The sequence below is a fragment of the Balaenoptera musculus genome, chromosome 3 (genome assembly GCF_009873245.2).
Source record: "Balaenoptera musculus isolate JJ_BM4_2016_0621 chromosome 3, mBalMus1.pri.v3, whole genome shotgun sequence".
Lineage (NCBI taxonomy): Eukaryota > Metazoa > Chordata > Mammalia > Artiodactyla > Balaenopteridae > Balaenoptera > Balaenoptera musculus.
The window spans coordinates 170,190,756-170,217,795 of NC_045787.1; the positions used below are offsets into that span (position 1 = coordinate 170,190,756).

The 27,040-nt window shown below is 51.8% G+C and overlaps 1 protein-coding gene across 3 annotated transcripts in view; it reads right to left on the reverse strand.

Moving 5' to 3' along the window:
- The window catches only part of GNG7 (G protein subunit gamma 7), a 154,164-nt gene that overhangs the window by 61,277 nt on the left and 65,847 nt on the right, over positions 1-27,040 (reverse strand). The window lies entirely within an intron of this gene.

The following is a 27,040-nucleotide window of genomic DNA, read 5'->3' on the forward strand; positions in this document are numbered from 1 at the left end:
ATTTCGTGGAGGGGAAGCTTGGTTAGATCTGCGTCTCCTCCTTCTCAGTGCCCGCCCCACACTGCTCTCAGCATCGAGCCCTGTGGCGGCACCCCGCTCGGCAGACACTTAACGCCCACACTCCCCCACTCTCCTCTGCAACTTCACTCTGTTTCCTGAATGCATGTTTAGGAAGGACAAACAGTCTAGGCCATGCCCCACATCTCTGCTTCCTGGCTCGGCAGGACAGGCGGCGGGGTCCCCCATCTAGCAGAGAAGGGGGCGGGGAGCCGCGCTGGCACCCAGGGCACTGAGCTGGCAGGGTGCTTCCTGGGACCGCGGGGCAGGGCAGGGGTGCTGGGCAGTGGGGGCCGACAGGGGGGGAGAGACTGGTGAGATCCCGCAGGTGGTGTCCTTGAGCAAAAAAGGAAACACGCTGGGGATGCTCAGAGACTTGTTTCTTGTGCTTGGAGAAAGCGTCTGCAAACATGCAAAGGGGCAGGCGACAAGGAACATGGAGGGATGGGCTCGGAATTGGGATCTCAGTGTGAACCCATGGCTTCTCTAGTAGGTAGGCAGGTAGCTAGCTAGCTAGCTAGCTAGCTAGATGATAGAAAAAATATACATACATAGATTCTTAGATAGATGACAGATGAATAGACAGATGATAGATAGATAGATAGATAGATAGAGATGACAGAAACATACGTACAATCATAGATTCTTAGATGACAGATGGGTAGATAGATAGGAAAGTAGACAGGTAGGTAGACACAACCAGCAACGTAGAAGCCATGACACCCCAAAGGCACACGAGGAAGCTGGGCCCGTCCCCAAACGGGTTGATGGTCCCTGTGAGATGTATTTCACTTCACAGCACAGGCCCCTAAGGCAACCTCTGCGGCCGCGGAGCAGCGGGCCTCTGCCATTCTCTGCATCCAGTTAACGGTCCCTGGACACGTGCCCGCGACCTCGAACTTACGGAAGCAGAAGCTCTTGCTGCTTATTCACCGACTTCTGGCAAAAGGGGAGACTACGGTGATTCTCATCAAGGTGCTCACGCCCAGATTCAGCCGGGGGGTTGGCAAAGCATGGCCCAGGCCCCACCTGGTCCACTGCTTGCTTTTGTCAATAAAGTTTTATTGGAACACGGCCGCCCACAGTCCTTTACGAGTAGCTTCTGGAGGCTGCGTGGCAGAGTTGGATAGCTGCAACAGAGACCTCCTCGTCTCCAAAGCCAAAATCAGTTGCTACCTGGCCTTTCATGGCAAAAGTCTGTTGACCTCAGGGTGGCTGGCAATTCTTGGTGGCGTTGAGAGCATCACAGGTCCTCTTCTGCTCGAAGGCTTCGGGCACGTCTCCTGCTCCATTTTCACAACGGGACCGCCAAGCTTGTGCTGCCTCTCTGAGCTCACAGAGAGGACGTGCTGGAGGCCCTGCCCTGCACTGTCCTGGGCGGAAGCTTCCACACACACGGTCCCTTTCTGGGCCCAGGGCCACCCACGGGGGCTGCTTGGCCTGTGTGGGTTTAGCCACCCTCTTGCACTCAGTGTCCTTTTTGTTTTTAATTTCTGCTTTAAAAAGTAAATTTTAAAACTTTCGTAGTCATTACAGATTCACAGGAAGTTGCAAAAACCATGTGCGGGAAATACTGTGGACCCTTCCCCCCACCTCCCCCGGTTGTAACATCTCGCATAACTATGGTTAGTATCATAACCAGTGTCTTCGTCCTCTTGGACTGTAGGAACAATAGCACAGGCTGGGGGGCTTAAAGCACAGACATTCATTTCTCTGGTTCTGGAGGCTGGAGTCTGAGATCAGGGTGCCGGCGTGGCTGGTTCCTGGTGAGGGTACACGTCCTGACCTGCAGTCGGCTGCCTTCCTGCTGTGACCTCACATGGCAGAGAGAGCTCTGGTCTCTCTTCCTCTCCTTACAAGGACACGAATCCTACCATGGGGGCCCCACCCTAATGACCTCACCTAACCCTAATCCTCTCCCAAAGGCCCCGTCTCCAAATACCATCCCATGGGCTTCAGCATATGGATTTTGGGGACACAGACATTCAGTCCATTACAACCAGGAAATTGATACTGACACAACCCACAGAGCTTAGTCAGATGTCCCCGGTGTCCTGTGCATGCATGTGTGTGCATCATTCTATGTAACTTTAGTGCATGTGTAGATTCATGCCCCCCACCACGGTCAAGACACAGGACAGTTCCAAGAGCAACACCCCCTCATGCTACACCTCTCAGCCACACCTCCTCTTCCTCCTCCGTAATCCCTTCTTCAGTGCATCGATCAAACGTCCATGGTACTCCACAAAATACTAGCAAACCGAACCCAGCGACATATGAAGAGGATTCTACCCCGCGGCCACGTGGCGGAATGCACAGTCGGTTTAACATCTGACAGTCCACATGATACAGCCCGTCGACAGAGTAAAGGACAGAACCCGCAAGACCATTCTCAATATGATGCAGATGAAGACGTGACATCTTTCTACGCTCCTCTGTCATAAAAACACTCACCAAACCAGGAATAGACGGGAACTTCCATGCGAGCCACAACGAAGGAGCCCGCCGGCCGCAGCTAAGACCCAGCACAACCAAATAAATAAAGAAATAAAGAAGGGAAGTTCCTCAACCTGATCCAGGGTATCCCGGAAACCCCACAGCCACCAGGATGCTCCCAGTACAAGACTGCACACCTTTCCACCGTCACCAGGGGGGACACAAGGACGCACACTCCCACCGCCTCTACTCAATGTGTACTGGAAGTTCCAGTCAGGGCAGTTGGGCGAGAAAACGAAATAAAAGGCATCCAGATGGGAGAGGAAGAAGGAAGACCGTGTCTCCGGGTGCAGAGGACAGATCTGGGTAGAAACTGCACGGCAGCCGTGCAGCGCACAACAGGCCGCTGGGAGACCAAGCTAGTCTTGGAGCCACGAGTCTCTCCTGAGCTTGGTGGGGATGGGGCAGGGGCAGGGGCTGGGAGGGCGGGCAAGGAGGTCCTGCCGAACTGCGACTGGCCTTTACAGTCTCATTGACTCCCTCGGGACAACTAGAAGGGCATCAGATTAGAAAGTCCCACTGAGGGAAGCCCATGACGGGCTCTCTGCAGAGGGACAGGTAGTAAACAGACCTCTTAAAACACGTCATGAGGTTTTCGGTTTTTGTTTTGAAAGTCAACAGCTGCCCAGAGCCCGGCAGGGCAGGTCAAAGGGCCAATTCCTTGGCCGGGAACAGGGTGGGGACAGAGGGCAGCTGGAGCCGGACGCCAGCCCTGTGGGAACGTTGTCCCGTCGGGGCCGTATTTCTTCTCCATCCTCCTCCCACCTTCACTCCCAACTGTCTGCTGACGCATCTGTCCTTGGCTGCTCCGTGGGAACCACAAACTCAGGGGGACCAACTTGTCTGGTTGAGCGTTCTAAGTCCTGCACCCTGGGAACCCCTCAGCCCCGGCAAACCAGGGTGGCCCAGATGGCTGGCCACCTCACGAACTCCTCCGGCTGGTCCCCTTTTCCTCCAGGCTCCCCCGCTGGGCTGCGTGGCACCATCGTTCTCCCTGGTGGCTTAGGTGTGACACTGGGGCCCCCCGTGCTGTCCCCCAGGCAGGCCTCTTCTCACATGGCTCCTCAGATCTCCCGCCTGCCTCTCGGCCTTCCTGCATCTTTCCCACCTCTACTGCCCTAATCTGGTCCCCTCCTCCCGTATCCAGGCCATGGGAGCAGGAAGGGTAATAAAACATTGATCTGGTGCCCCTGGGCCCTGAGCATGGAGGGCTGTATGATGTTTATGACCATTTAGCACAGGGAACTATATTCAACATCTTGTGCTAAACCATAATGGAAAAGAATATGAAAAAAAATGTATACATATATGCATAACTGAATCACTTTGCAGTACGGTAGAAATTAACACAACATTGTAAATTGACTATACTTCAATGAAATGAATTTTAAAAATTAAAATTAAAATTAAATTTTAAAAAGTCATAGCACACACACTACAACATGGATGAACCCCACAACACACGGAGTTTGAGAAGCTAGACGCAAAAGATTACATAGCGTGTGATTCCATTTACGTGAAGCATCCAGAAGAGGCAAATCCAGAGAGACAGAGAGTGGGTTATTAGGTGTCAGGGCCTGGGGGAGTGGGTGGGGGTGACTGTTAATGGGGACGGGGTCTCCTTTGGGGGTAATGAGAATGTTCTGGATGTAGATGGTGGTGATGGTTGTAAATTCTGTAAATATACTAAAAACTGTTGAATTGTACACTTAAAATGGTAAAGTTTATAGTATATAAAATTTTTTTAATGTCCATTTTATTTTTTTTCCATTTCTTTCCTTTTTTTTTTTTTTTGGCCATGCGGCTTGTGGGATCTTAGTTCCCGGACCAAGGATTGAACCCATGCCCCCTGCAGTAGAGGCGAGGAGACCTAACCACTGGACCACCAGGGAATTCCCTATAGTATATAAATTTTAACTCCATAACGCTGTTGGAAAATAAATGATAAGTAACAACATTATCAAGAGGTCAGGCCCTTAATCCAAATGAATTTTTCGGACACACTGGTTTTTAAGAGTATCATTAAAACAAAAAGATGAGCGGTGCTATGGGAGAAACAGAACGGGTAAGGGAGAACAGGAGGGTGGTTTTCAATTTTACTCTATTGAGTGCATGATCATTTTCACATATTTTATAGATGAGAAAACTGAGGCTTAGAAATGGTAGAATTATGTGAACTATAGTCAATAAAACTGTCACTCTCTCTCTCCATCCATCTATCCAGCCATCCACGCATCCATCCATCCATCTATCCATCTATTCATCCATCCATCTGTCCATCCCTCCATACACACACACACTTGCAACGGTAGAACTGCAACTAGAATTCAGGAGCTGCAAACCATGATCCAATACTATTCTTATCCTTTAAAAATGTCAATACCTATTTTATTTTGCAAAGTTAAACATGGTTCTTATTAGTACACTGTTCCCTGGATTCCTGATGCTCTTGATAACCTAGCAACGCAACATCTCTCAGAGGACAAGGCAGAAAATTCTCCCGCAGCATGTTCCACTCACAAACAAGTGCGCCTCGCTCAGAAGACTCTGTGAACCGATGATGTGGAGGGTAAAAATAATCAGCCCTCCTTGCCACCTCTTACAAGATTTGTAAGGAATACTCCTATGTGCCCATGCTATTTGCCAAAACTCTACCCTGTCTCCACTCTGCCCCACTCTCTCTCATAAGATGCCAGAGATGCACACGGGATCCAACCTTGGCGTTCCACACACCCCACAGACCGCCCTGGAATGAGGGGCTGCTGCCCACCACCTGTGTCTCCAAGGACTGACCAGGTCTGAAGAGCTTCAGGGCAAACCTTGCTTTTCTGAAGCCACACTGAAAAGCAGTGGTGGCATTTAAGAGGAAAAATATAATATGATTTGTGCTTCTTCTTTATGCCTTTTTGTTATTTCCTAGATTTTTCAGTGTGTTGTCATTTGAAAAAAAAAAAGTTAATTGATTTTTTTTTAAGGGAGAGATTATGGGGGCCTGAGCATGAGACCCAGAGTTCCTGTCACTCCCAACTCCTTGACAAGGCTATTCACCTAAAGAACCAATGTAGAGGAAAAGTTTTTCCCAGGGCTAATGACTAAAGGAAACTCTCTTCTACACTTGGGAGCTTCAGGATGGGTGAGAGCCATAAAGCCAATAAAAAGACAGATAACAAACTGGAAAAATCACTCACAGCATATGTAATAGACAAAGTGTTAGTGCCCATCACATGTAAAGAGCACCTACAAATCAATAAGAAGAAAATCTCAGGAAAAATAAAGGTCCTTGAAGATATACAAACAGAAGAAAGAAAGAAGGAAAGAAAGAAAGAAAGAAAGGAAGGAAGGAGGGAAGGAAGAAAGAAAGAAAAAGAGAAAGAAAGAAAGAGGGAAAAGGTGATCAATCTCTCTAATGACCAAATAAATGAATATGAATACATCAAAGAGACATCATTTTTCACACGACTGACTGGCAAAACTTTTACATTTAATTACTAACCATTATGGTAAGGCTGTGGGGGCAATGGTGCCGTTGAAGGGAGTTTAAATTGGTATAAGTTTTGTGGACGGTCATTGTCAATGACTAAATTTTAAATGCATCAGGGGGGTGGCATATGGGGAATCTCTGCACCTTCCCCTCAATTTTGCTATGAACCTACAAGTGTTGCAAAAATAAAATTTAGGGAAATTAAATACAGCATACTTATTGTACTGACAAAAAGTGACAGCCAAAATACACTGTTAAGTTTTTGTTAAAGGCAGAAAAGTATAGTTGTTATGTTTTTGTTTTGAAAAAGATCTCCTTCTGTCACAGGACTTGTTTCTAGCAACAAGGCAGACTGCATTGCCTATGTCTCCCTTCCTGTAAAGCCCAAGCAATACCAGATTAAAGAAAACTAACACTCTGGGCTCACAAAAAGGAAGAAAACTAGCAGAGAATCAAGACGCCAGAGGGCTGCACACCCGCGTGGTGGGAGGGGTGCGTCGGCTGCCAGGCTGAGAGACTGGCTGCTGGGCTCAGCCACCTTGGTGTTGCTATTGTGTTTATAATCTCTTTCTCTTTCTAATTTATAGTTTTCAGTTTACAGAAAAACTGTGAAGATAGTACAGAGTTTCCACACACCCCACACCGAGTTTCCCCTATTGTTAATTTCTAGCATTATATGGCAATTTGTCTTAATTAATGAACCAATATCGATACATTATTACTAACTAAAATCCACATTTATTCAGGTTTCCTTAGCATTTCCCCAGTGTTCTTTCTCTGTCATAGGATCCCACCCAGGACCAGATGCTACATTTAGGCGTTGTATGGTTAATTTTATGTGTCAGCCTGAGCAGGCCAAGGGTGCCCAGAAACTTGGTGAAATAGTCCCGCTACTAGGGCTTGTCTGATGTTTTCCTCCTAGTTAGACTGGGGTGATGGATTCTGGGGAGAGAGGCTGAGGGGATAAAGTGTCCTTTCCACCCCAGTATATGAAGGGTACATACTTGTTACATATGACACCAAAAGCACAGGTAACAACAACAAAAAATGGACCTCATCAAAATTAAAACCCTTTGTGCATCAGAGGAGATTACCAATAGAGTAAAAGGCAAACAACAGAATGGGGGGAAATATTTGCAAATCATATATCCAATAAGGGGTTAATATCCAGAATACATAACGAACTCCTCCTACTAAACCAACAACAACCTGGTTAAAAAATGGGCACCTGAATGGACATCTCTCCCAAGAAGACACACAAATGGCCAATAAGCACATGACAAGATGCTCAACAGCACTAACCATTAGAGAACTGCCAGTCAAAACCACAAGAAATACCCCTTTGCACCCATTAGGATGGCTGTTATAAAAATAAAAAAGCAATAATAGAAAAGAACAAGATTGGTGAGGACGTGGAGATACTGGAACCCTTGGGCATGGCTGGTGGGGAGATGTAGAATGGTGCAGCCACTATGGAAAACAGTATGAAGCTTCCTCGAAAAATTAAACATAGAATTACCTATGATCTAGCAATTCCACTTCTGGGCGTATGCCTGAAAGTATTGACAGCAGGGACCCAAACACAGATTTGCACACCCACATTCATAGCAGCATTATTCACAATAGCCAAAAGGTGGAAACAACCCAACTGTCCATCAACAAACAGATGAACAGAAAAACAAAATGTGGTCCATCCAAACATTGGAATATTATTCAGCCTTAAAAAGGGAGGAAATTCTGACACACACTACAGTGTGGATGAAACCTGAGGACATGATGCTGAGTGAAATAAGCCAGACACAGAAGGACAAATACTGTCTGATTCTACTCACAAGAGGTCCCTAGAGGAGTCAAATCCACATAGACAGGAAGTAGACGGTGGGGGCCAGGGGCTGGGGAAGGGATGGAGAATCAGTGTTTAATGGGGACAGAAAACCCACAGCCAATATAATACTCAACAGTGAAAAGCTGAAAGCCGTCCCACTAAAATCTGGAACAAGCAAAAAGGATGCCCTCTCTCACCACCTCTATTCAATATAGTATTGGAAGCCCTCGCCAGCAATCAGACACGAAAAAGAAATAGAAGGTATCCACGTTGGAAGGGAAGAGGTAAAACTGTCATTATATGAGGATGACATGATACTATGTATAGAAAACCCTAAAGACTCCACATAAAAACTACTAGAGCTGATAAATGAATTCAGCAAGGTAGCAGGCAGGATACAAGATTAACATACAGCAACTGGTTGTATCAATATTTCTTTACTCTAACAATGAAATATCAGAAAGGAAACGTAAAAGGGACAGAGTTTCGGTTTTGGAACATGAGAAAGTTCTGGAGATGGATGGTGGGGATGGTTGCCCAACAGTGTAAATGAATTTGTTTTTAACATTTATTTATTTTATTTTTGGCTGCACTGGGTCTTCGTTGCTGTGCGTGGGCTTCAGTAGTTGTAGCGCGCGGGCTCAGTAGTTGTGGCTCGTGGGCTCTAGAGCGCAAGCTCAGTAGCTGTGGCTCGCGGGCTTAGTTGCTCTGCGGCATGTGGGATCTTCCTGGACCAGGGCTTGAACCCGTGTCCCCTGCATTGGCAGGCGGATTCTTAACCACTGTGCCCCCAGGGAAGCCCAGTGTGAATGAACTTAATGCCACTGAACTTTATACTTAAAATGGTTAAGATGATAAATGTTATGTTATGTGTATTTTACCACAATAAAAAGTTTATTTATATATATATATATATATATATATATATATTTAAAAGGCCAGGACCCCCATAGGGCTGCATCCTTAGGGGAAGAGAGACTAGACAGAAAGTCCACCCGGCAGTGCAGAGGTGCAGTAAGATGCCCACCTCCGTCTGAGCCTATGGGCTTCCCTGGGGATTGGCAGCCATAGTCCTGTTCTCACCCCAAGTGGCTTAGAACCTGGAGCTAAGAAATCAACCTAAAATGTGGTCCCAAACATCTGAGGAACCCACCAGAACCCAGTCACTACAAAGGGACGTGCTCTCAGCCCAGGCCACCTGGGATCCTCCCAGCTAAGGCTTGGGATGGCAAATGTGCAATGCACTCGGCGTCGTCACACATCCCCATTTCCATGGGTGCGTGCACAGGAAAAGTCTAGAAGGAATGGTCAGAGGTGAAATGGGAGCATTTAGTTAGCACATTACTCTCATCTGGCCTTCCACTTAGCTTTTTCTATAAATGATCCAATTTCACACTCACAACGTCTCTGTGATGGTTTTTATTCCACCAAACAAATGAGGAAGGTGAAATGTAGGAAAACAAAGAAACTTGCCCAAGACTCACAATTAAAATTTGTGGGCAAATCTAGACTGGACACTCGGCCCCCTGTCCCTGTGTCAATGACCGTCAATTCCCATCTATCCCACACTCTCGACGGGGGGTTAATTCCAGGGAGCAGGGCTTGCGGTTGGAGATTTCCACTTTCTCATGCCTGTGTTATTTATAAATACATTCTCGACAGGGGGTGAAACTCGATTCCCCGGGAGGGGAGAAAAATCTAACTCTTTTTATGCATGAAGCACAGCTGTACAGAAAACACATAAACAGATACACAGTGTACCTGTGCTGTTAGTATTTTTTTTTAACTGTGGTGATCTTTATTACACGCCCAACATCTTTTTTTTTAAATTTTTATTTATTTATTTATTTATTTATTTATTTATTTATTTATTTTTGGCTGTGTTGGGTCTTCGTTGCTGCGTGCAGCCTTTCTCTAGTTTCGGCGAGCGGGGGATACTCTTCATTGCGGTGTGCGGGCTTCTCATTGCGGTGGCTTCTCTTGTTGTGGATCACGGGCTCTAGGCGGGCGGGCTTCAGTAGTTGTGGCACGTGGGCTCAGTAGTTGTGGCACACGGGCTTAGTTGCTCCACGGCATATGGGATCTTCCCAGACCAGGGCTCGAACCCGTGTCCCCTGTGTTGGCAGGCGGATTCTTAACCACTGCGCCACCAGGGAAGCCCCTGTGCTGTTAGTATTTTTGGGTCTTCCATAAGGAGAATTTTTTCTCATCAACTCTTTGATTACCAGAACTTGAATTTTTCCCAATAATGAGCAACCTCCAAAGGTGGACAATTAAGGGTTTTTTTAATTGAACTATAATTGATTTACAATATTGTGTTAGTTTCAGGCGTACAGCAAAGTGATTCAGCTATATATATGTATATATATTCTTTTTCAGATTCTCTTCCATTATAGGTTATTACCAGATATTGAATATAGTTCCCTGTGCTGTATAGTAAATCCTTGTTGTTCATCTATTTTATATTTATTGGTGTGTATCTATTAATCCCATACTCCTAATTTATCCCTCCCACCACTCCCCTTTGGTAACCGTAAGTTTGTTTTCCATGTCTGTGAGTCTGTTTCTGTTTTGTAAATAAGTTCATTTGTACTATTTTTTAGATTCCACATACAAGTGAGAGGATATGACATTTGTCTTTGTCTGACTTACTTCACTCAGTATGATAACCTCTAGGTCCATCCATGTTGCTGCAAATGGCATTATTTCATTCCTTTTTATGGCTGAGTAGTATTCCATGTATATATGTACCACATCTTCTTTGTCCATTCATCTGTCAATGGACATTTAGGCTGCTTCCGTGTCTTGGCTATTGTAAATAGCGCTGCAATGAACATTGGGGTGCATGTATCTTTTCAAATTAGAGTTTTCACCAGATATATATGCCCAGGAGTGGGGTTGCTGGATCATACGATAGCTCGATTTTTAGTTTTTTAAGGAACCTCCATACTGTTCTCCATAATGGCTGCACCAATTTACATTCCCACCAACAGTGTAGGAGGGTTCAACAATTAAGAGGTTTTTAAAAGTATCATTATGAACTCATGGCGTTTAGATATATGGTATGTCTTCATCCACTGCCAGCATTATTCTTTTTGATAAGCAATTAGGACAAGGAAGTCTAAAAAGGATCATGAAAAAAAGAAAAAAGAAGATTGAGAGAATGCTGATTTATACTGAGCCAGTATCACTTCTGTATTAATTTATTTTTACATGAAGGAAGAAAAGATTGAAGCTGAACTAAAAGGTCACTTCACTGCAAGCTGGAAAGAAGTCTAGTTTCTAAGAAACATCTCCAAAAATGGGAAGTTGAGTTTCTACGGAACAGTTCCACTGAGTTTTGGTGAAGAAGTGGGGCTGCGAGCTGGAGAGCAGGACAAGGCAGGAAGCGGGGTGCCCCACGTGTGGCTGGAAAAACCAAATGCCACTGGCTCCTGCTGGCAGGAAGGGCGCCCTGCTCTTCGCTCCGCAAGCATAAATACCACGTGGTGCTTTGCTGGCCGGCCTGCTGTCCTGGGCTCACCCCGGGAGCGCTGCACTTTCCCTCGCTGACTCGGGGATTATCTGTCTTCTTGAAAATCTACGCTGGGATCTGAGGTTTCAGTTTCACCAAAATAAATCCTGCACTGGCCCAGCCCTTCCTCAGTTCATCCAAACAAACCAGTCTGGTTTCTGAGAGCATTTCAAGGGGTGCTGGCGGAGACAGCACTGCCCTGCCGGCCTCCGGAATGCAGGATGCAGAGCTTGTGGACGATCCCTCATCCCTTGGCAGCCCTGCATGCCAGGGGGTACCAAAATCCCCAAATTCGGGGAAGTTTGGGCATTTCTCTAAGGTTGTGAAGTAGGTTGTCAACCCAGGTTTGGTCTGGAACATCAAAGTTCAGAGGCAACCCGGAAGCACTTGAATGAAGGGATGTGGTGGTCTCCCCTCTCCCTGCTCCCACCCCCCAGGGATCCTTGCCTCTTGCGTTTTTTTTTTTTAATTTTATTTATTTATTTATTTATGGCTGTGTTGGGTCTTCGTTTCTGTGCGAGGGCTTTCTCTAGTTGCGGCGAGCGGGGGCCACTCTTCCTCGCAGTGTGCAGGCCTCTCACTATCGCGGCCTCTCTTGTTGCGGAGCACAGGCTCCAGACGCGCAGGCTCAGTAATTGTGGCTCACGGGCCTAGTCGCTCCGCGGCATGTGGGATCTTCCCAGACCAGGGCTTGAACCCGTGTCCCCTGCATTGGCAGGCAGATTCTCAACGATGGCGCCACCAGGGAAGCCCGCCTCTTGCATTTTTAAGGCGGGTGCCTTCATTTGTTCACAGACCCCATGGGGTAGGAACAAGGTTCCCCCCCTCAGCACCGTGGACATTCAGGGCCAGGTCATCCTCTGAGGGGGCGTCCTGGGCACTGTGGGGTGTGCAGCAGCCTCCCTGGCCCCGCCCACTCAGTGCCAGGAGCCCACCCTGGTCATGAAAACCACAGATGCCCCAGACATCGCCCAGGGTCCCCTGGGGGCCAGTTCACCCAGATGAGAGCCCTGATCTAGAAGAACTCATGACACATGAACAAGCAACTGGCCTCTGTCGATTCAGCTCAAGGAACGTCCGTGGCGCATCTGCTAAAGGTTGGTCTGGGGACTCCTACTCCCCAGCTGCACGGCTCTGGGCAGGTCAGTCGACCCCTCCCACACCTCCTGGGGCTGTGCGGTCAGTGCCCCCACGGGGTGCTTGCTACTTGGAGCCGTGGATGGGTGAAGGCACAAAGGAAGAGAGCAGGAAAAAAGGCATGGCAATGCAGGGAAGTCCAGCTGACACCCACAGAAGTCATAAACTACATCCTTTTTCTCGATCTGTGTCTCCCTTGAAAAAGTTCCATCTGCAGCCTCCAAATGACTTGCAAAAACTTAAGCAAGACGTTTAGAAAAACGAGTGACAAGTGAACCGAAATGTGGCCTCCAAGACCACAATAAGGTTGAAAACAGCATTTTCTCCTTGGAATTCCAGGCCTCCCAAGGTCTCATCCAGCCTTTTCATGGACTTCAGGTTGGGCTGACCCCTTAATGAAAGTTCCTAATGCACTTATAACACAGTGCAATTTGCAAAAATTCACATTATTGCAGTTGGGAGCAGCTTGTTGTGTTTAGGGGAGGGGGGGTTAAGGTGAGTCTCATTATCTGAGCATTTGGCATCATGAATTCAATGATCGTGAGCTGGACTGAAAATACAACATGAGGAAAGTTTTGTAAACCAAGCAGAAAGGAAGTCCACCCACCATTCTGCAAAGGCACCCACAGGGGACGCACCCGGAGTGAGACGGGTGATGCCGAATTAAGCTCTCCTGTTCAGTCCCTGTTCCAGATGCTCTCATGGTGAAAAGACTTGTGGTGTGTGATTACTGCTTCTCTTCCTATTATTTTTAATATCACGGCCCCTACATGCAAGCCATCTGCTTCTGTATATAGGTGAAGGTACCCCAGATTTTTCTGACACTGGAGGGAAAACGGCCATGTTGGACTCACTGAGTGATAGCCCCCCGGGATGTTCTGCCTTATCTCAACTTTAATCTTTTAAAAGATAATAATTAGAGGAACACTCATGGCAGTTAAGAACACCAACTCTGGAGGCAGAAGGGTTGGTTCCCACATCCAAGTTCTCCTGTCCGGCGGCTACGGGAGACACGGAAACTGAACTGGACGAGATGCGCCGTAGCATCTGCCTTAAAGGCAAATGAGGCGGGCTTCCCTGGTGGTGCAGTGGTTGGGAATCCGCCTGCCAATGCAGGGGACACGGGTTCGAGCCCTGGTCTGGGAAGATCCCACATGCTGCAGAGCAACTAAGCCTGTGTGCCACAACTACTGAGCCTGCGCTCTAGAGCCCGCGCTCTAGAGCCCGCGCTCTAGAGCCTGCGAGCCACAACTACTGAGCCCTCGTGCCACAACTACTGAGCCCGCAAGCCACAACTACTGAGCCCGTGCACCACACCTACTGAGCCTGTGAGCCACAGCTACTGAGCCTGCGTGCCACAACTACTGAGCTTGCATGCCACAACTACTGAGCCCATGAGACACAACTACTGAGCCCATGCACCACAACTACTGCGCCTGCAAGCCACAACTACTGAGCCTGCGCACCACAACTACTGAGCCCACGTGCCACAACTGTTGAAGCCCGTGCGCCTAGAGCCCGTGCTCCGCAACAAGAGAAGCCACTGCAATGAGAAGCCTGCGCACCGCAACAAAGAGTAGCCCCCGCTCGCTGCCACTAGGGAAAGCCTGTGCACAGCAACGAAGACCCAACGTAGCCAAAAAAATTTTTAAATAAATAAATAAAATAAAATTACTTAAAAAAAGAGTATGCTTAGTTTAAAAACAAATAAAAAGTACAAAAAAAGAAGTACATACAGGTAAAACCTTCTTAGCTATGGCACCAAAAACACAAGCGACACAAGAAAAAAATAAATGGGGAAACGTCATCAAAGTTAAAAGCATTTGTGCTTCAAAGGACACCAGCAAGAAAGTGAACAGACAACCCACAGAATGGGAGAAAATATTCGCAAATCCTATCTCTGGATGAGGAACTCGTCCAAAAAACCACATATATGTACATCATTATGATGAGTAAAAGGTATTGGGGAGGGTGTGCATGAGTGGTGGTGCAGGGGGCATCTGGGAACTCTGTACTTCCTCTCAATTTTGCTGTGAACCTAAAAATACTCTAAAAAATAGTCTATTAAAAAAAATATTGAGGACCCCAGACAGCTTGTGTTAAAAAAACCCCAAAAAACCTATTTCTAAAATTTTAGCAGGACAACATTTTTAAATGACAAGTAACAACTTTTCAAAAAAATATTTTTTTTTAGGGAGAACAGTGCTGTTTGCTGCATTTTGCAAATCTCTTCCGTGTGTGTCTGAACAGAAGACAGCTGGATTCTCATGCCAGCTTCTGCGTTCAATCTGTTGTGACATGAGACCCACGTAACTGCTGGAAAACAGCACACATGTGTGAGAAAATGCGAGTGACAGAGGCCAGGAGTGCGTAGTCTTGGGACGCTACCAGGAAGAACCTGCTGCAGGGTCTCCTCTCTATTTCACAGCTGGGAAAACGAGCTCAAAGTCAGCACCAGACCTGCCCAAGTCCACCACATGCAGCTCAAGTCCCGGGATACACCTGGGACCCTGCGTCTCCAAAGACTTTGGCCATGGGTAGGTAGCCCCAGACCCACCGTGCCTCAGTTCAATCCGACCAACCGCTGACCGCCCAGTGTTTCCAAGGTGATGCGATGGAGGGGTCCCGCTGAGGGCCGTGCCGTTTTGCAGGTTCATGGCCCTCCATGCAGTATACGCCTCTGTCGCCCCTGCCCTCCCGCCAGTGTCCCCACTGCTGGGCAGCAGGAAAAGAGAGGCACCTGCAGAAAGAGAGCGGATGTCACCTGCCCCCGCAAGATGCCAGCCAGGAAAAGAAAAGGCGGTGGGAATCCCAGAGGGTCCTTCCCGCTCCTTCCAGAAGCTGCGAGGAGCGTTTTGGAGGCGTCCCCCGGAAGGAAGCCTGTTGGCCCCAGACGTGATTCTCACCGAGGCTGAACCACCCACAGGCTCTGGCTTCGCTCTACTCCCTCTGGGCCTCGGGCAGAAGCAATCAGCAGAAAAGAACAGTCTGTGTGAGGGCCCCAGGTCACACCAGCCCCCAACTCGGCGAGCTGATGAAGGGAGATTGCGGATGGCGGGCAGACTGCGGGGACACCTGGGGCCAGGGCCCTGGAGCATCTGAGCACAAGCCACTAACAGCATGAGCCACCACCGATGGTATTCCGGGAATCAAATGAGTCCCAGACGCCAGGCTGCGAAGCAGAAGCCAACCTCAGCCCGGGCAGCAGGCCACGCCTCTCCTCTTTTCCACTTTTTCTTCCACCAGAATTGCCTTTTATAGCCAGGTTGATATTTAACAACCAGAAGAGGTCAGAGGGTGAGAGTAGTAACCACTGAAGTGTAAGGCCGGGGAGGACAGGCCAGATCAAGGCTGGAACCCAGACCCTGGGCTCTGGGGCAGGCGCTGGGCACAGAAGCGTTGAGAGGTCATAGGTCGGGGGCTGGCGAGGGTGAAAGGGTGGGGCAGGGCGGGCATCCTGCTAGCAAGAGCCGACCTGCTGTGTTCTTTCCACCCCTCCAGGCTGCAGACAGTGGAAGCTCTCTGGAGAAGCCCAAGGAATCCAACCATCCCAGGCTGGGAAATGCAAACTCAGGCCCCTGTTCGCGGAGCCTGGACCCGACACTGCCCAAAACTATGCAGGGCTCATGCTGACGGGGTAGCAGCTAAATATAGGAAACCCAACTATCTGGAGAATGCAGCTTCTGCATTTGGGAGGGTAACGTAAGTTTGTTTTTATTCATTGTTCACAGATTTTTTTTGTTTTTGTTTTTGTTTTTTTGTAGGGCATTAGAGCTGGGAGGAATTTCAGAGTTTGCCTCACCGAGATTCATTTCACAGACAGGGGACCTGAACTCAAGAGGGAGGGGCGTTTCATTTTTTTTCTTTTTTCTTTTTGGTCGCACTGCTCGGCTTGTAGGATCTTAGTCCCCCGACCAGGGATTGAACCTGCACCCTCGGCAGTGAAAGCACTGAGCTCTAACCACTGGACTGCCAAAGGACCACTGGAATTCCCAGGAGGGATGTTTCTTTTTTTTGAGGAACTGGACGTTTTCTGCTCCATGCCTCTGAACCACGGCAAGGAGACCTCTCCCCATGTTCTCCACTTCTCACCTCGAGGGTCTGCATCTCCCCCTCCCCACATTCAGGGATGGAGTGTGGTCTGTTGGAATGCTTTTCCCAGAGACAGATGTTGTGGGAAGGGCAAAATCCAGCTGGGGCTTCCCCCCACCTTAGAAATAGTCAGCCCAGGGGCTTCCCTGGTGGCGCACTGGTTAAGAATCCGCCTGTCAATTCAGGGGACACGGGTTCGAGCCCTGGTCCGGGAAGATCCCACATGCCACGGAGCAGCTAAGGCCGTGCGCCACAACTACTGAACCTGTGCTCTAGGGCCTGCGAGCCACAACTACTGAGCCCGCGTGTTGTAACTACTGAAGCCCGGGTGCCTAGAGCCTGTGCTCCGCAACAAGAGAAGCCACTGCAATGAGAAGCCCGCGCACCACAACGAAGAGTAGCCCCCGCTCGCTGCAACTAGAGAAAGCCCGCACGCAGCAATGAAGACCCAACGCAGCCAAAAATAAATAAATAAATAAAATTATTCTTTAAAAAAAGAAAACAGTCGGCCCAGAGGGCCCAGGAAAGCAACTGAATTCTGGGGGAAGGCTGGGTACCTTTGTGCAGTCTGTGTTAGTGTCCTGGGGCTGCTGCAACAAACCACACGGATTTGGTGGCTTAAGGCAACAGAAATTTATTCTCTGCAGTTCTGGAGGCCGGAAGTCTGAAATTAGCATCACTGGGCTGTAATCCAGGTGCGGCAGGGATGCGCTCCCTCGCCTCCCCAGGAGGCTCCAGGGGAGGGTCCTTCCCACCTCCTGCAGCTCTTGGGGCCGCGGTGTCCTGAGCTTGTGGTCGCGGCCTTCCAGTCTCTGCCTCTGTCTTTCTGTGGCCTCTCCTCTGTGTCTGTGCGGAATCTCCTCCTGCCTCTTTTTTTTTTTTTTAACTTTTTAAATTTTTTGGCCGCACCGCGTGGCATGCAGGATCTTAGTTCCTGGACCAGGGATTAAACTCGCGCCCCCTGCAGTGGAAGCTCAGAGTCCTAACCACTGGACCGCTAGGGAAGTCCCTCTGTCTCCTTCTTATGACTGCATCAAGGGCCCACCAGGATAATCTCCCCATCTCAGAAGCCTTCATTAAATCACACCTGCAAAATCTTCGCCTGCTCAGGTAACAGAGTCACAGGTTCCTGGGACTTAGGACCTGATATCTTTGGGGGGGGGTCATTCTTCAGCCAATCCCGAAGTCTCTCTCCAGGGCCGACGAGCATGCTGACAGGAATGCCCCCATGCCCAGCACCAGGCGGCCTGCCCCGGAGAGAAGGCAGCTGAAGCAACGGGCGAGGCGGTGCTGTCTTCCTGGAGGATGACCCCACACGCAGCTGGTACGGCTCCCATTTGGGCCGACAGGAGAGTTCCAGAACCAGGCAGTGGTGCTGGTTGCACAACACTGTGGATGTGCTAAATGCCAATGAATTGTCCGCTACAGAAAGATTAAAATGGTGGAATTTTTTTTGAAAACTGAAGATGGGAGGGGACTTCTCTGGCGGTCCAGTGGTTAAGACTCGGCGCTTCCACTGTAGGGGGTGTAGGTTCCAACCCTGGTCGGGGAACTAAGATCCCACATGCTGCAGGGTACGGCCAAAAAAATTTAAAAAAAAAAAGGAAAAAGAAAAATGAAGGGACTTCCCTGGTGGTGCAGTGGTTAAGAATCCGCCTGCCAATGCAGGGGACACAGGTTTGAGCCCTGGTCCAGGAAGATGCCACGTGCCACGGAGCAACTAAGCCCACGAGCCACAACTACTGAGCCTGCGCTCTAGAGCCCGTGTGCCACAACTACTGAAGCCTGCCTGCCTAGAGCCCGTGCTCCGCAACAAGAAAAGCCACCACAATGAGAAGCCCGTGCATCGCAACAAAGAGTAGCCCCCACTCGCCACAACTAGAGAAAGCATGCACGTGGCAATGAAGACCCAACGCAGCCAAAAATGAATAAATAAATAAGAAAAAACAAGAAAAATGAAGATGGAAAGTAAAACCCGCCCGGGGTCAGCTTTGCATCTGGGGCTCAGCCTGGCACTGGGACCCACCCTGGCGGCATCCTCCGTCCATCCCCACTTAAGCTGCGGGGCTGCCACCACCTGCTGTGGGAAACGGCGTGGTGGGTGTCAGGATTAACCCGTGGTCACCACTAAAAACAAGTGAGAGGCTTTCTAGGGAGCAGCCTGAGAGAGCCTGGCCTGCAGCTGCAGCCAACGGCAGCAAACAGGTTCCTGCCTGGCCAGCTGTCAGAGAGCACGCACGCGGGCCACGGCGTAGGAGATGCCGGGAAGGTCACGGGAGCTCACCGGTAGCCCCTCGAGGGGCTCCTGAGGTCAGATGGCATTTGAGAGAAAGGTGAGACAGAGCCTGCTGGCTGCTGGGCCACTGTGCAGCGCAAAACACGTCAGTTTTGACACCTAAAAGTCAGAACGGTCTGCAGGTGGCGAGTAGGTGGAGGGGAGGAGGCGGGGGGCGGGGAAGGGACAGAGGAGGAGCAAAGTCTAAACGAGAGAGTAAGATCTGATTCAGCAAAGGTTCTGCCTACACAGGATCTGCCCGGTGAAAAACAGAAACCCGATGCCACGCAAGGGCAGACTTGCGAACAGAGATTACAAACGGGACCTGGGAGTTTTTCTGCGCGCGTGTGCGTGTGTGCACGCGTGCGTGCACACACACACACAGACACACACACGGTGGGGCGGGAGGGGGCACGTGGATATTCCGACAGAGGTGGCAAGCACGGCCAGCACCGTGGGAGCCGAGGGTACAGCACATGACCTCCCCGAGGGACGCAGGTTTGCGATGGGACACAGGCAGCTGGCTCACGTGGCCCCGGATGCAGGCACACGTGTGCTGTCTTGGACTCAGCCCAGAGTCACGAGGCGGGGACTCTGGCAGAGCTTCCCTCGCTTCCGCCGGACATCCCGGGCCAAGGTGCTCAGGGCCCCTTCCTCCTCCTGCAAAGAGCTCGGAGGGAGGGTCCCCAAGTTCCCCCGTGCGGTGGACAGAAGCGCAGGACACCGGGGCCCCGGGGGCCTCCCAGGTCTGTGGTTTGCTGGCACCCTCTCGGCCAGCACCACGGCCTCCGTCAGATGCCTGCAGGCCTGTGAACACAGCCCGGACCTGCGTGCCTGCTCTAAAGCCACACTTCCTTCTGCAAACTTTTTAAAGAATTGACATGAGGTTTTCATAAAATCAAAGTAAGCATTTGAAAGTGAACATTCCACCAGCGTCATGTGCAGTCACAGTGTTGTGCAGGCTCGACCTCTATCTGGTTCCAAAACGTTCTCAAAGGAAGCCCCGTCCCCATCAGCAGTCACCCCATCCCATCCCCAGTCCCTGACAACCAGGAACCTACTCTCTGTGTCTGCGTATCTGCCTGTTCTGGATGTTTCCCATCAATGGAATCACACACTCTGGGTCCTTCTGTGTCTGGCTTCTCTCACTGAGCATCGTGTTCTCAGGGTCCATCTGCGTTGCAGTGACTGTCGGTGCTTCACCCTTTTTCATGGCTGAGCGATGCTCCAGTGTGTGGATGGACCACCTTGTGTTTATCCATCATCTGCTGATGGACACTTGGGTTCCACATACACTTGGGTGTGTATGCTTGAGTATCTCTTTGATTCTCTTGGAGTGGACTCACTGGGTCACCTGACTCCCTTTTCACCTTTGCCATCCCTGAAATGCCCCAGACCAGGCCTCCCCATTCTGCAGCCTGCAGCTGGCTTCTGGGAAGTGTAACTCTTTACAACGGCAGGTGCACATCTATCCGATAGGCATCTACACGCCCTGGGATGATGGGGAGTGAGGATCTTCAGAAGGGGACCCTCCAAAAACCCAACGATCAAGATAAATATCTTAATGCGCTGTTGTAAAAAATCAAAACGAATGCACAAAATCCACCATGACCCGGATATTGACATTTTAAAATCAAGACAGGATTGTGAACGGTGCCGTGACATCCATCTTGGAGTCCCAGTCAAGAGGAAAAACCAGAATGACTGGTCCTGTCTTGATTTAAAATTTTGAAATTCAGGGGGCTTCCCTGGTGGCGCAGTGGTTGAGAGTCTGCCTGCCAATGCAGGGGACACGGGTTCGAGCCCTGGTCCAGGAAGATCCCACATGCCACGGAGCAACTGGGCCCGTGAGCCACAATTACTGAGCCTGCGCGTCTGGAGCCTGTGCTCCGCAACAAGAGAGGCCGCGATAGTGAGAGGCCCGCGCACTGCGATGAAGAGTGGCCCCCACTTGCCGCAACTAGAGAAAGCCCTCGCACAGAAACGAAGACCCAACACAGCCAAAAATAAATAAATAAATAAATAAAATTTAAAAAAAAATTTTGAAATTCAGTTCATCATGGATTTTTGCTTTGCTTTTGGATTTTCAATAGAAATACTAATGTCACATCAAAATATTTTACTTTTAAATGAAATCTAATTAGATTAAATAGATAAGTTAAGATTAAGTTGAACTAGTTAATTTTCACTTTACATTCAATATTCTTTACCTTGATCACTGAGGTTTTTGGTGCCCCCTTAGATTTTTCTCCAATGCCTGGCTCTCTGCACCCTGGTCTCAGCCCTTTGATTTGGGCCTAATGGATCCGAGTGGGTAACCCAGCGCAGCTGACTACTTGCTAGTGGTCCTCAGGTTCCCTGCTCTGAGCCGCATTTTGGACATTTCTAGAATCCCAGTTGTGCAGAAGAGCTGGAGGGTGGGAGTGACGCTTGCCCAGCATGTTCTGGTACCTGGCACCCAGAAGGGTCCCGCCTGTTAAAGGGTCCATCAGCCAGGCTGCCAGAACCTGGAAGGGGCCAGCACAACGCAGAATGACCTACAGGAAATGGGGTACAAGCTAGGGTTCATTTTTTGTTTTCTGTTGGTCTGGAGTGGCAGCTGGCTCTGTCTTCTAAGTCCCAGTTTCCTTGTCGACAGAATAAAGCCCCTATCAGTGGCGTCGCCGGGGGATGAGAGTGCCAGCACTTGGCAGGTTCTCCATGAATGCCAGGCCCTTCTCCCTCTTGATCTCCCAGGGCCCTTAGGACAAACTTCCCTAAGAAGGAGAAGAGGGCTCAGGGCAGGCGGCAAGGTGCGGGTTTGTGCCACCCCAAAGCACCTGCCGCGGATGCGCCATGTTGGTGAGGCCCTTCTGAAGACGATCCTGGTTTGTGTGTGTTGGGGGAGGAGGCGAGGAGGCCGCTGGCCTCTCCCTATGTCAGCAGAGCTTCCCTTGAGAAACTTTCCACCACACTGCCACCTTATCAGGCTTCAAGGGAGCACGTCAGCACTTTCTTAGAAAATTATTTGTTCTGTAGGTGGCACCAGCGGGCACTTCCCTCAGCCCTGCCTGGCCTGGAGCGTTGCTCAGTCTCCACCCCCAAACCTTCAGAGGCGCATATTGTTGGATGAAGACATTTCAAGGGTCTCAGCCACAGGGGGTGAGCTTGGGCAGCCCAAGGAGGGATGACAAAGACCAGCTGTAACTTCTGCAAGATGCCGCCCCATTTCAGAAGGGGCTTGGAGAGGGGCGGGGTATGCTTCTCCCTGGCTGGCTGGGTTTCAGTGTGGCCTAGGGTGCGCACATCTGTCTTCTGAGCACTTAGTTTGAGACTCTCAGTTCCCAAAAGGCAGCAAAGGGAAGAAACTCAAAGCCAGACCCAGGGCAGGCTGAGGGCCAGCTGGGAGAAAGGCCATAGTCGTACACAGAAACCGTCACCCCCCCCACCCCCAGCTCAGCCGGTCGCGCTGGCCCTGATGGCGGTCTACAGTGAATCTGCTGTGGGGCCGGTTCCCTTCCCCGCCCGCTTTCCGAGAAGCAGGGGGCCCCTGGTGCTGTGCCGGGGCTGCCCCTGCCCAGATCATCATGAAGCCGCTCAGCCCAGTGATCTGGCCCCTGGCGAGACAGCCTGGAAATGCACCGTGGGAGATGATGACCGAGCATCGGGATCGCGAAGGTCTCCGCAGACTGACCTCAGGGGAGAGGAATCCCGCCAGCGGGCGTCTAGACTGCGGTGTTTCTGGGATGCTGGAACCGGAAGCCAGAAATGCCAGCCAGCGGGAGGGCTGTGCTGCCACCTGGTGGCCACGGCTGCACGGGCAGCACGACGTCCGCCCAGCAGTGTGGCAGGTGGACCCCAGGTGTTGGGTATCAGCGGTGAACAAGGAGGGGTTCCAGCCCTCGAGGAGCCTGAGAATGAAGGGGGAGGACGTGCAAAACCTGCACTGATTTAGGGCAGGTGAGACCCCCCCCCCGGGTTAGGGATTCCACGGACCCTCAGAAGACCACGTTCCATGACCATGTGACCTCTGAGGTCCTGGGATGCTGCTACACACATTTAAATACACACTTGAGGGGGAGGGAGAGGAGGTGACTCACAGACACTGGGGGTCACCCTGGCTTATGCCGGCTGACCACTGGGGATTTATTCTGGAGTCTAAGCTGTGCTATGGATCAAATTCAGTATTTTTCCAAATAATAAATGCAGGGGTCCCCCCCTCGGCACTGCTGACACTGGGGTGGGGTCATTCTCTGTGGCGGCCCTCCCAGGCACTGTGGGGTGTACCTGTGGGGCGCGAGCCCGCGACAGGTTTGCCTTGGTAGGCCCCTGCCTCCAAACAGCAACCCGGAAAGTTATAGTTTATTAACTGCACGGGTGTGAAGATGAATACAAACCAGGCTAGGTTGTTATTATATATTCATTAAGACATTCACTCTCGGTCGACTGATTTTAACAGAAGTGAAAGCACTTCGGTGGGCCCTGGGCACGGGCCTCCTGTGATGGACGGGGGCGAGCACGCTGCCCGGACCACCTTGGTTGAAACGCTGCTTCTCAAGGGGGCCTCCCCTCCCCTCGCCCAGGCTGGGTCAGCCCCCTCTGCACAGGCCCAGCTCCTGGATGTTCGCTTCGGAGCCTGGGGCACTGCCCTAGACCCGTTCTCCACCCAGGCAGTCCTGCCCCCTGGGGCACTGCCATGTCTGGAGACCTCTGTGGTTGTCACACTGGGGGTGACCTACCCCACAAGCACAAAGGACGGGCACATACAACACAAAAGGTCCCCACGGAGCCATGCTCCCTGGGCCTGCCCCAGGGCTCCGAGGGACGTCGGGGAGCCTGACCCGTTCCTGCCAGAACCACGGGTCCCACAGCCCGAGAAGGCCACAGCGGCCTGAGGGGCCATGTCTGGGGGCCAAATCAGCTGGAGAGACGGACAGAGGGAGGGCGGGAGGACAGCCCCTACCTGGCGGCCTGAGCAGGCTCACGCAGTGAGGAGCTTCGTGAACACCATCCGCTCCCTGCCTACCAGGTCTGTGCGGGGCCCCTGCACATCTGGGCCTGGGGGGCGGGGGTGAAAATGCACATAACATAAAAGCTACCATTTTAATCACGTTACACTGTTCAGCTCACTGGCATTTGTACAGCCATCACCTCTATCTAATTCCAGGACATTCTCATCTCCCCCATATGAAACCCCGCCCCCATCAGCAGTCACTTCTCCCGCAGGCTGTGACAACCACGAACCCACTCTCTCTCTCTGTGGATCTGCCTGTTCTGAACGTTTCTGGAATTCGCAGCCGTGATTTCTGCAGTGACTCGAGGGTCTGCTGGGATCAAGGACACAGGGCGCCCTGCAATGTGCCTTGAGGGGTGGCCCTCAAGCAATGGGCACTTGCTGTCCCCTCATGTCCTGACGGCCACCCCAGAATGTGGTTACGCCAGGCTGGGCAGCGGCAAACCCCACGTGCCTTCCAGGCGGCTGCTGCAGGGCGATCATGTCGCGTCCCCTGTGGGTCTTTGTCCCCCTGCACCAGCAGGGGCAAGGGCCGGGCAGAAAGAGAACCCCATGGGGGGTTGCTGATGTTACTGCTGCAAGACCCACGGCACCAGCTCCCGGGCCGACCCGAGCGGACTCAGCGAAGCAGGAGTGCTCACGGGCCGAGCCCGGCGACCGGCGCCCCGCGAGGAAGATGAGAGCGCTGGACCAGCACGGGATGAGCCTCAGGATAAGCCCAGCCTGCCTCGCCGGTCACGAGTGTGACCGTAAGAAGAACGTGTGGTCCCTTGGAAGGCTGTGGCAAGAGTGAGCCTCAGGGGTGGGCCACCCAACGTTTGTGCACCGTGGAAACTTCCAGAGGTCACAACCCAACGCGTGTTGGGTAGAGGCAGGGTCTCCCGGCGGCACTGCTGACATCCGGGCCGGGTCATCCTCGGTGGGACATTCCCCAAGACACGTTCCGTTCCGTAATCATCTGACACAAATTCTCCTAAATAAAGTTTTACTGGCACACAGCACGACCGGTAATTTACAAGGGCAGAACTGAGTCGTCTTGACGGAGAGTGTCAGCCTGCAAAGCCGACAATATTCCCTCTCTGGCCCTTTCTGGAAAAAGTGTGCTGACCACTGACCTCTGGGCAAGCCCGGTGAACCTAACATTCTAGATGGGGGAGAGAAACATGCACACAAATAACTACATGAAATAGAGAGTTTTACTCGGAGGCGTCATGGAGAAAAGTGAGGCAGTTCAGAAGGACCGGGGGTGTTGGTGGGGAGAGGGCGGTGGGATTCAAGGACGGGCTGGAGAGGAGAGCCCTCGCTGGAAAGGGACACTGGAGCACAGACCCTAAAGAGATGAGGGGCAGCCGTGTGGATATTTGGAGGAAAGGTGGCGGCAGTGGGGGTGCAGCTCGTGCAAATGTCCTGGGGCGAGAAGATGCCTTCTGGGGCAGTGGGCGGCGAGGTCAAAAGCTGACAGGCCCTGTGGCCACTGAGAGGTGAGCTGTAGCCCTTGGGAGATTGGGGAGGGGGCACTCCGAGCAGGGAGGTCACATGACCTGACAAAGCTTCTAAGGCTGCCTCTGCGGCTGCTGAGCTGGCGTTTCTTTCCTCCACGTGACGCAGCCCTGACTCAGCCTGGAGACGGTAGCCTGGCAGTGGGACCTGCAGCTCCATCTGGGTTGGGAGGGAGTTTGCAGGAGCTGCCTGGGAGCTGCCTGGGCTGGGCCCTGACTCCCCGTCCACCTCCCTCAGCTCCCCGACACAGAGCTTGCTGGAAAACAGGCGGGTCCCCACAGCTCCTTCCCGGGAGCGGGTGTGAGCTTCTTGGAAGCCGCAGGCCAGCAGCCACGGAGCTGTCTGCTGACATCACTGTGCAAGGCTGCGGCCGTCAAGACCCTGGGCTGCCCTGAAAGGGCTTTGAGGTATCGGGGACAGGGCGTCAGGACGACATCCCACCTCCCCGATCCCCGCGTCCCACAGAGGACAGTGCGCTGTTCATGTGGGGGGTGCAGGAGCTTCAGACAGGGCGCGTTTCCTGCAGACCCATGACCCCCACCCATGACAGAGAGGGGGCTGCACCAGAGTCCTGACATCATCCCGTGGACCCAAGACCAGAATCATGAGCTCCCAGGACTAGGAGTCCGGAGACAGCACTGGGGCGGGTCATCCTCTGTGGGGACGTCCCGGGCGCTGTGGGTGACGGAGCAGCGTGCCTGGCCCCCACCCCCTTGATGCCAGGAGCCCCCCAGTCAAGATGACCACAGACGTCCCCAGACATCACCCAGTGTCCCCTGCGGCAGGATCAGCCCCGATGAGACCCCACTGCCCCGTCTTGGTCCAATAATAGAAATGACTTTGGAAGCAGCTGGTCAGCCCCTCTGCCCAGGGCCCCGTGTGGACACCGGACATATTTGAGGTTGCTGGGCTGCTGTGTGTTGAAGCGGAGAACACAGATGCTGAGATTTCTGGTTGCCCAATCCCTGGAAAGCACAGTTCCCAGCCCTTGTGCATCACAGCCAAGAAATCCAGCAGAGGCCGGGCTGTGTTCCTGGCACTGCGGCCGCGGCGGCTCTGCGTGACCCCAGGCTTGTTCCCGGCAGGTGCTGCTAAAGGGACCCAGCTGCCCCGGGAGGGCGGGACTCCTCGGCTTCTGCACCCTGCCTGCCCCTCAGAGGGCCTGGACTGGGGGTGGCTCTCACCCTGGGAACAGTCTGGGGACATCTGTGGTCGTCACGACGGGGGGTGCCCCTGGCATCCAGTGCGTGGGGACCAGGGAGGCCGCTCCACACGCCGCGGTGCCCAGGACGGCCCCCCACAGAGGAGGACCTGGCCCAATATCCACAGCGCCGAGGGGGGAGACCCTGGGTTAATTATTTGGGAGAAAACTGAGCCTGGTCCCTGCTCACACTGGACACCAGCATAAACTGCTGATGGTCAGACGGTACAGCCCAGGTGAGCTCAGTGTCTCTGAATGGCCTCCTCTCCTTCCCACTCCACTCAGGTGGCGTGTCCCGTCTGCACGTCAGCAACACGTGGGGGGGGGGTGGGGAAGGGGGGAGAGAAGCCACCGCCCCCGCTGCTGGGGTCGGGGGGGGCGGGCTGGGAGGACACGGACCAAGGGTTCCGGCCTGGGCCCTGTGCTGTCCCTGGGTCTGCAGCCACGGCCCTGGAGACCGCCCTGTGAG